Source organism: Arachis hypogaea, chromosome 12, assembly GCF_003086295.3.
Source record: "Arachis hypogaea cultivar Tifrunner chromosome 12, arahy.Tifrunner.gnm2.J5K5, whole genome shotgun sequence".
Classification (NCBI taxonomy): Eukaryota; Viridiplantae; Streptophyta; class Magnoliopsida; order Fabales; family Fabaceae; genus Arachis; species Arachis hypogaea.
This window is the reverse complement of record NC_092047.1, coordinates 32720121-32729993: the sequence shown is the minus strand read 5'-3', so window position 1 is coordinate 32729993 and position 9873 is coordinate 32720121. Positions and strand designations below refer to the sequence as shown.

General features: G+C 38.2%; 1 non-coding gene across 1 annotated transcript; it reads left to right on the top strand.

Moving 5' to 3' along the window:
* Positions 1-5630: 5630 nt before the first annotated feature.
* LOC112731963 (small nucleolar RNA R71) lies at positions 5631-5738 on the top strand. Its single transcript, XR_003167710.1, has one exon. It is a non-coding gene; the product is annotated as a small nucleolar RNA R71 (small nucleolar RNA).
* Positions 5739-9873: the final 4135 nt, after the last annotated feature.

Below are 9873 nucleotides of genomic sequence, written 5' to 3'. Positions count from 1 at the left end.
CAATCCAGGATCTCTAATACAATAGTAAAAAGTCCTATTTATAATAAACTAGCTACTAAGGTTTACAGAAGTAAGTAATTGATGCATAAATCTACTTCCGGGGCCTACTTGGTGTGTGCTTGGGCTGAGCTTGAATGTTATACGTGCAGAGGCTCTTTCTGGAGTTGAACACCAGGTTGTAACGTATTTCTGGCGTTCAACTCTGGTTTGTGACTTGTTTCTGGCGTTTAACTCCAGATAGCAGCGTAGAACTGGCGTTCAACGCCCTTTTACGTCGTCTAAACTCGTTCAAAGTATGGACTATTATACATTGATGGAAAGTCCTGGATGTCTACTTTCCAACGCAATTAGAAGCGCGCCATTTTGAGTTCTGTAGCTCCAGAAAATCCACTTTGAGTGCAGGGAGGTCAGAATCCAAGAGTATCAGCAGTCCTTCTTCAACCTCTGAATCTGATTTTTGCTCAAGTCCCTCAATTTCAGCCAGAAAATACCTGAAATCACAGAAAAATACACAAACTCATAGTAAAGTCCAGAAATGTGAATTTAACATAAAAACTAATGAAAACATCCCTAAAAGTAACTGGATTCTACTAAAAACATACTAAAAACAATGCCAAAAAGCGTATAAATTATCCGCTCATCACAACACCAAACTTAAATTGTTGCTTGTCCCCAAGCAACTGAAAATCAAATAGGATAAAAAGAAGAGAATATACTATAAATTCCAAACTATCAATGAAACATAGCTCCAATCAGATGAGCGGGACTTGTAGCTTTTTGCCTTTTAAATAGTTTTGGCATCTCACTTTATCCATTGAAGTTCAGAATGATTGGCTTCTATAGGAACTCAGAGTTCAGATAGTGTTATTGATTCTCCTAGTTCAGTATGATGATTCTTGAACACAGCTATTTTATGAGTCTTGGCCGTGGCACTAAGCACTTTGTTTTCCAGTATTACCACCGGATACATAAATGCCACAGACACATAATTGGGTGAACCTTTTCAGATTGTGTCTCAGCTTTGCTAAAGTCCCCAATTAGAGGTGTCCAGGGTTCTTAAGCACACTCTTTTTTTGCTTTGGACCTTGACTTTAACCGCTCAGTCTCAAGTTTTCACTTGACACCTTCACGCCACAAGCACATGGTTAGGGACAGCTTGGTTTAGCCGCTTAGACCAGGATTTTATTCCTTTAGGCCCTCCTATCCACTGATGTTCAAAGCCTTGGGATCCTTTTTATTTGTCCTTGCCTTTTGGTTTTAAGGGTTATTGGCTTTTTGCTCTTGCCTCTTGGTTTTAAAAGCTTTTGGCTTTTTCTGCTTGCTTTTTCTCTTTTTTTTTTTCTATTTTTTTTCGCCCCCTTTTTTTTTCTGCAAGCTTTGTTCTTTGCTGCTTTTTCTTGCTTCAAGAATCACTTTTATGATTTTTCAGATTATCAAATAACATGTCTCCTTGTCATCATTCTTTCAAGAGCCAACATATTTAACATTCTTAAACAACAACTTCAAAAGACATATGCACTGTTCAAGCATACATTCAGAAAACAAGAAGCATTGTCACCACATCAATATAATTAAACTAAGTTCAAGGATAAATTCGAAACTCATGTACTTCTTGTTCTTTTGAATTAAAACAGTTTTCATTTAAGAGAGGTGATGGATTCATAGGACATTCATAACTTTAAGACATAGTTACTAACTACTAATGATCATGTAATAAGACACAAACATAGATAAGCACTTAACATAGAAAACAAAAAATAGAGAATGTAAGAACAAGGAATGAGTCCACCTTAGTGATGGTGGCGTTTCCTTCTTGAGGAACCAATGATGTCCTTGAGCTCTTCTATGTCTCTTCCTTGTCTTTGTTGCTCCTCCCTCATTGCTTTTTGATCTTCTCTAATTTCATGAAGGATGATGGAGCGCTCTTGATGTTCCACCCTTAGTTGTCCCATGTTGGAACTTAATTCTCCTAGGGAGGTGTTGATTTGCTCCCAATAGTTTTGTTGAGGGAAATGCATTTGAGGCATCTCCGGGATCTCATAGTGATGAGCTTCATGTGCCTCTCGAGCTCCATGAATGGGCTCTCTTGCTTGCTCCATCCTTTTCTTAGTGATGGGCTTCTCTTCCTCAATGGGAATGTCTCCTTCTATGAAAGCTCCAACTGAGTAACATAGATGGCAAATAAGATGAGGAAAAGCTAGCCTTGCCATGGGGAATGACTTTTCGGCTATTTTGTAGAGTTCAAGGGAGATGACTTCATGAACTTCTACTTCCTCTCCAATCATGATGCTATGAATCATGATGGCCCGATCCACAGTAACTTCGGATCGGTTGCTAGTGGGGATGATGGAGCGTTGTATAAACTCTAACCATCCTCTAGCTACAGGCTTGAGGTCCAGTCTTCTTAGTTGAACCGGTTTGCCTTTGGAGTCAATCTTCCATTGAACTTCTTCCACACATATGTCCATGAGGACTTGGTCCAACCTTTGATTAAAGTTGACCCTTCTAGTGTAGGGGCGTGCATCTCCTTGCATCATAGGCAAGTTAAACGCCAACCTCACATTTTCCGGGCTAAAATCTAAGTATTTCCCCCGAACCATGGTGAGATAATTCTTTGGGTCCGGGTTCTTACTTTGATCATGGTTCCTAGTGATCCATGCATTGGCATAGAACTCTTGAACCATTAGGATGCCGACTTGTTGGATGGGTTTTGTTAGAACTTCCCAACCTCTTCTTTGGATTTCAAGTCGGATCTCCGGATACTCATTCTTTTTGAGCTTGAAAGGGACCTCAGGGATCACCTTCTTCTTGGCTACAACATCATAGAAGTGGTCTTGATGAGCTTTGGAGATGAATCTTTCCATCTCCCATGACTCGGAGGTGGAAGCTTTTGTCTTCCATTTCCCTTTTCTAGAGGATTCTCCGGTCTTAGGTGCCATCAATGGTAATGGAAAAACAAAAAGCTTATACTTTTACCACACCAAACTTAAAATATTGCTCGCCCTCGAGCAAGAGAAGAAAGAAGAGATGAAGAAGAAGAAGAAATAGAGGAGAGTGAGAGAGAGATGTGTTTCGGCCAAGAAGGGGAAGAGAGGGTTGTGTTGTGTGAAAATGAGGAGGAATGGAGGGCTATATATAGGGAAAGGAGGGGGGTAAGGTTCGGCCATAAGGGTGGGTTTTGGATGGGAAATTGATTTTGAATTTTGAAGGTAGGTGGGGTTTATGAGGTAGGTTTATGGGGAAGAGTGGATGGATGTGAGTGGTGAAGTGGTGATAGGGAAGAGAGATTGAGGTGATTGGTGAAGAGTTTTGGGGAAGAGTGTTTGTGGGATTGTGTGAAAGAGGGGTGAGAAGAAGTGAGTGGAGGTAGGTGGGGATCCTGTGGGGTCTACAGATCCTGAGGTGATCCTGTGGGGTCCACAGATCTTGAGGTGTTCAAGGATTTACAACCTTGCACCAAATTAGGCATGCAAAATGCCCTTGCACACAACTCTGGGCGTTCAGCGCCAGATTGGTGCTTGTTCTGGGCGTTGAACGCCCATTTGTTGCCCATTTCTGGCGTTGAACGCCAGAACCATGCTTGTTCTGGGCGTTCAGTGCCAGCTCTTCTCCAGGGTGCAATTCTGGCGTTCAAACGCCCAGATGCTGCCCATTTTGGGCGTTCAGCGCCAGAACCATGCTCTGTTCTGCCGTTGAACGCCAGCCAGATGCTTCTTACTGGCGTTTAAACGCCAGTGAGATCCTCCTCCAGGGTGTGATTTTTCTTCTGCTGTTTTTGATTCCATTTTCACTTTTTATATTTATTTTGTGACTCCACATGATCATGAACCTAATAAAACATGAAAGAACAAGAAAAATAAAATTTGATAAAAATTGGGTTGCCTCCCAACAAGCGCTTCTTTAATGTCAATAGCTTGACAGTGGGCTCTCATGGAGCCTCACAGATGTTCAGAGCATTGTTGAGATTCCCCAACACCAAACTTAGAGTTTGGATATGGGAGTTCAACACCAAACTTAGAGTTTGGTTGTGGCCTCCCAACACCAAACTTAAAGTTTGACTGTGGGGGCTCTGGTTGACTCTGTAGTGAGAGAAGCTTCTTATGCTTCCTCTCCATTGGTACAGAGAGAGATCCTTGGGTTTTAAACACAAGGTTGTCCTCATTTAATTGAAGGATCAATTCTCCTCTGTCCACATCAATCATAGCTCTTGCTGTGGCTAGGAAGGGTCTTCAAAGGATGATGAATTCATCCTCATCCTTCCCAGTATCTAGGACTATGAAATCAGCAGGGATGTAAAGGCCTTCAACCTTTACTAACACGTCCTCTACTTGTCCATAAGCCTGTTTTCTTGAATTGTCTGCCATCTCTAATGAGATTTTAGTGGCTTGTACCCCATAGATTCCCAGTTTCTCTATTACAGAGAGGGGCATGAGGTTTATCCCTGAACCAAGGTCACACAGAGCCTTCTCAAAGGTCATGGTGCCTATGGTACAAGGTATTAAGAACTTTCCAGGATCCTGTTTCTTCTGAGGCAATCTCAGTTGATCCAGATCACTTAGTTCATTGGTGAACAAGGGAGGTTCATCTTCCCAAGTCTCAATACCAAATAATTTGGCATTCAGCTTCATGATTGCACCAAGAAACTTGGCAGCTTGCTCTTCAGTAACATCCTCATTCTCTTTAGAAGAGGAATACTCATCAGAGCTCATGAATGGCATAAGGAGGTTTAATGGAATCTCTATGGTCTCTAGATGAGTCTCAGATTCCTTTGGTTCCTCAGAGGGAAACTCCTTATTGATCACTGGACGTCCCAGGAGGTCTTCCTCACTGGGATTCACGTCCTCAACCTCCCTTACAGGTTCGGCCATGGTGGTTATGTCAATGGCTTTGCACTCTCCTTTTGGATTTTCTTCTGTATTGCTTGGGAGAGTACTAGGAGGGATTTCAGTGATCCTTTTACTCAGCTGGCCCACTTGTGCTTCCAAATTTCTAATGGAGGATCTTGTTTCATTCATGAAACTCACAGTGGCCTTAGATAGATCAGAGACTAAATTTGCTAAGCTAGATGGATTCTGCTCAGAATTCTCTGTCTGTTGCTGAGTGGATGATGGAAAAGGTTTACTATTGTTAAACCTATTTCTTCCACCATTATTAAAGCCTTGTTGAGGCTTTTGTTGATCCTTCCATGAGAAATTTGGATGATTTCTCCATGAGGGATTATAGGTGTTTCTATAAGGTTCACCCATATAATTTACCTCTGCTATTGCAGGGTTTTCAGGATCATAAGCTTCTTCTTCAGAGGATGCCTCTTGAGTACTGTTAGATGCAGCTTGCATTCCATTCAGACTCTGAGAAATCATATTGACTTGCTGAGTCAATATTTTGTTCTGAGCCAATATGGCATTTAGAGTATCAATTTCAAGAACTCCCTTCTTCATAGGCGTCCCATTACTCACAGGGTTCCTCTCAGAAGTGTACATGAACTGGTTATTAGCAACCATGTCAATGAGTTCTTGAGCTTCTGCAGGCGTTTTCTTTAGGTGAATGGATCCACCTGCAGAAGTATCCAATGACATCTTAGCTAATTCAGACAGACCATCATATAATATATCCAGGATGGTCCATTCTGAAAGCATGTCAGAAGGACACTTTTTGGTCAGTCCTTTGTATCTCTCCCAAGCTTCATAGAGGGATTCACCTTCTTTCTGTCTGAAGGTCTGAACATCCACTCTAAGCTTACTCAGCTTTTGAGGAGGAAAGAACTTGGCTAAGAAAGTCTTGACCAACTTATCCCAAGAGTTCAGGCTATCCTTAGGTTGAGAGTCCAACCATACTCTAGCTCTGTCTCTTACAGCAAAAGGGAAAAGCATGAGCCTGTAGACTTCAGGATCTACTCCATTAGTCTTAACAGTATCACATATCTGCAAGAATTCAGTTAAGAACTGAAAAGGATCTTCAGATGGAAGTCCATAAAACTTGCAATTCTGTTGCATCAGAGAAACTAATTGAGGTTTAAGCTCAAAATTGTTTGCTCCAATGGCAGGAATGGAGATGCTTCTTCCATGTAAATTGGAATTAGGTGTAGTAAAGTCACCAAGCATCCTCCTCCTTGCATTATTATTATTTTCGGCTGCCATCTCCTCTTCTTGTTCGAAAATTTCTGAAAGGTGCTTGCTGGATTGTTGTAATTTAGCTTCTCTTAGTTTCCTCTTCAGAGTCCTTTCAGGTTCTGTATCTGCTTCAACAAGAATATTCTTGTCTTTGCTCCTGCTCATATGAAAAAGAGGGCCAGAATAATAATAATAATAATAATAATAATAATAATAATAATAATAATAATAATAATAATAATAATAATAATAATAATAATAATAATAATAATAGGAATCCTTATTACCACAGTATAGAGGTCCCTGTGTGAATAGAAGAAAAGAAGAAGAGAAAATCTGAACTCAGAGAGAGAGAGGGGGTTCGGATTTTTGGTGAGTGAGGAAGAGATGTTAGTGAATAAATAAACAAATAGAAGAAGATGAGAGGGGGAAGTGAATTTTCGAAAATAATTTTTGAAAAAGAGTTAGTGGTTTTCGAAAATAGTTTTTGAAAAAGGTTAGTAATTTTTGAAATTTTAAAATCAAAAATTAAAATAATTAGTTAATTAAAAAGAAATTTTGAAAAAGAGGGAGGATATTTTCGAAAATTAGAGAGAGAGGGAGTTAGTTAGGTAGTTTTGAAAAAGATAAGAAACAAACAAAAAGTTAGTTAGTTAGTTGAAACAAATTTTGAAAATCAATTTTGAAGAGATAAGAGGATAAGAAGTTAGAAAGGATATTTTAAAATCAAATTTTGAATAAGATAAGATAAAGAGATATTTTTGAAAAGATATGATTGAAATTAGTTTTGAAAAAGATTTGATTTTTTTAAAATCACAATTAATGACTTGATTCACAAGAAATCACAAGATATGATTCTAGAACTTAAAGTTTGAATCTTTCTTAACAAGTAAGTGACAAACTTAAAATTTTTGAATCAAAACATTAATTGATGATGTTATTTTCGAAAATTAGGAGATAAAGATAAGAAAAATATTTTTGAAAAATATTTTTAAAATTTTCGAAAATAAATAAGAAAAAATGAAAAAGATTTGATTTTTGAAAAAGATTTTGAAAAAAGATGAGATTTTTAAATTGAAAATTTGATTTGACTCATAAAAACAACTAGATTTTAAAAATTTTGGAAAAAGTCAACTCAAATTTTTGAAATTTATGAGTGAAAAAGGGAAAGATATTTTTTATTTTTGATTTTTTTTTTTTTGATGAGAGGGAAAAACATGAAAAAGACTCAATGCATGAAAATTTTGGATCAAAACAATGAATGCATGCAAAAATGCTATGAATGTCAAGATGAACACCAAAAACACTTTGAATGTCATGATGAACATCAAGAACATATTTTTGAAAAAATTTTTAATGCAAAGAAAACATGCAAGACACCAAACTTAGAAATCTTTAATGCTTAGATACTAAGATTTCAAGAATGCATATGAAAAACATGAAAAGATACAAAACCAGAAAACATCAAGATCAAATAAGAAGACTTACCAAGAACAACTTGAAGATCATGAAGAACACCATGAATGTATGAGTTTTTCGAAAATTTTATGCAAATTTCAAAACATGCAATTGACACCAAACTTATAACATGACACATGACTCAAACAAGAAACACAAAAATATTTTTGATTTTTTTTTTGATTTTATGAATTTTTTGTATTTTCTTTTAATTTTTTTGAAAATCATTTTGAAAAAGAAAAATAAGGATTCCAAAATTTTTAATATGAATTCCAGGAATCTTATGCTCTTTAAACTAAAGCTCCAATCAAAGGGTCAGGCATGGCTTAATAGCCAGCCAAGCTTTAGCATGAATATGGGAGTAATTCATTCAATTTTAGGCCAAAACCTCTGTCCAAAAGAATTTAGACATGATTTTATAGCCAGCCATGCTTCAACATGCTTCATGAAACACTAGAATTCATTCTTAAAAATTCAGAAGAAAAATATATTTTTGAAAACATTTTTATTTAAAAATTTTTTCGAAAACAGATGAGAAATTTTTGAAAGATTTTTTGAAAAATTTTTGAAAAGAAAACAAAAAGAAAATTACCTAATCTGAGCAACAAGATGAACCGTCAGTTGTCCAAACTCGAACAATCCCCGGCAACGGCGCCAAAAACTTGGTGCACGAAATTGTGATCATCAATGGCGCCATCAACATGGTACGCTCAATTGTAATCTCAACTTTTTATCACAACTTCGCACAACTAACCAGCAAGTGTACTGGGTCGTCCAAGTAATAAACCTTACGTGAGTAAGGGTTGATCCCACGGAGATTGTTGGTATGAAGCAAGCTATGGTCATCTTGTAAATCTCAGTCAGGCGGATATCAAAAGGTTATGGAGTTTTCGAATATTAATAATAAAATAGGGATAGAAATACTTATGTAAATCCTTGGTGAGAATTTCAGATAAATGCATGGAGATGCTTTCGTCCCTCTAAACCTCTGCTTTCCTGCTGTCTTCATCCAATCAGTCTTACTCCTTTTCCATGGCTGGCTTTATGTAAGGGTATCACCGTTGTCAATGGCTACATCCCATCCTCTTGTGAAAATGGTCCAAATGCTCTGTCACAGCACGGCTAATCATCTGAGGTTCTCGATCATACTGGAATAGGATTCACCCTCCTTTTGCGTCTGTCACTACGCCCAGCACTCGCGAGTTTGAAGTTCGTCACAGTCATTCAATCCCAGAGTCCTACTCGGAATACCACAGACAAGGTTTAGACTTTCCGGACTCTCATGAATGCCGCCATCAATCTAGCTTACACCACGAAGATTCTGATTAAGAGATCCAAGAGATACCCATTCAATCTAAGGTAGAACGGAAGTGGTTGTCAGGCACGCGTTCATAAGGAATGATGATGATTGTCATGTTCATCACATTCAGGTTGAAGTGTGAATGAATATCTTAGAAGCGGAATAAGTTGAATTGAATAGAAAAACAGTAGTACTTTGCATTAATCTCTGAGGAACAGCAGAGCTCCACACCTTAATCTATGGAGTGCAAAAACTCTACCGTTGAAAATACATAAGTGAAAGGTCCAGGCATGGCCGAATGGCCAGCCCCCAAAACATGATCACAGGATCAAAAATACAATCCAGGATCTCTAATACAATAGTAAAAAGTCCTATTTATAATAAACTAGCTACTAGGGTTTACAGAAGTAAGTAATTGATGCATAAATCCACTTCCGGGGTCCACTTGGTGTGTGCTTGGGCTGAGCTTGAATGTTACATGTGCAGAGGCTCTTTTTGGAGTTGAATACCAGGTTGTAACGTCTTTCTGGCGTTCAACTCTGGTTTGTGACTTGTTTCTGGCGTTTAACTCCAGACAGCAGCGTAGAACTGGCGTTCAACGCCCTTTTACGTCGTCTAAACTCGTTCAAAGTATGGACTATTATACATTTCTGGAAAGTCCTGGATGTCTACTTTCCAACGCAATTAAAAGTGTGCCATTTTGAGTTCTGTAGCTCCAGAAAATCCACTTTGAGTGCAGGGAGGTCAGAATCCAACAGCATCAGCAGTCCTTCTTCAACCTCTGAATCTGATTTTTGCTCAAGTCCCTCAATTTCAGCCAGAAAATACCTGAAATCACAGAAAAACACACAAACTCATAGTAAAGTCCAGAAATGTGAATTTAACATAAAAACTAATGAAAACATCCTTAAAAGTAACTGGATTCTACTAAAAACATACTAAAAATAATGCCAAAAAGCGTATAAATTTTCCGCTCATCATACACCTCCAAACCTACGCACCTCC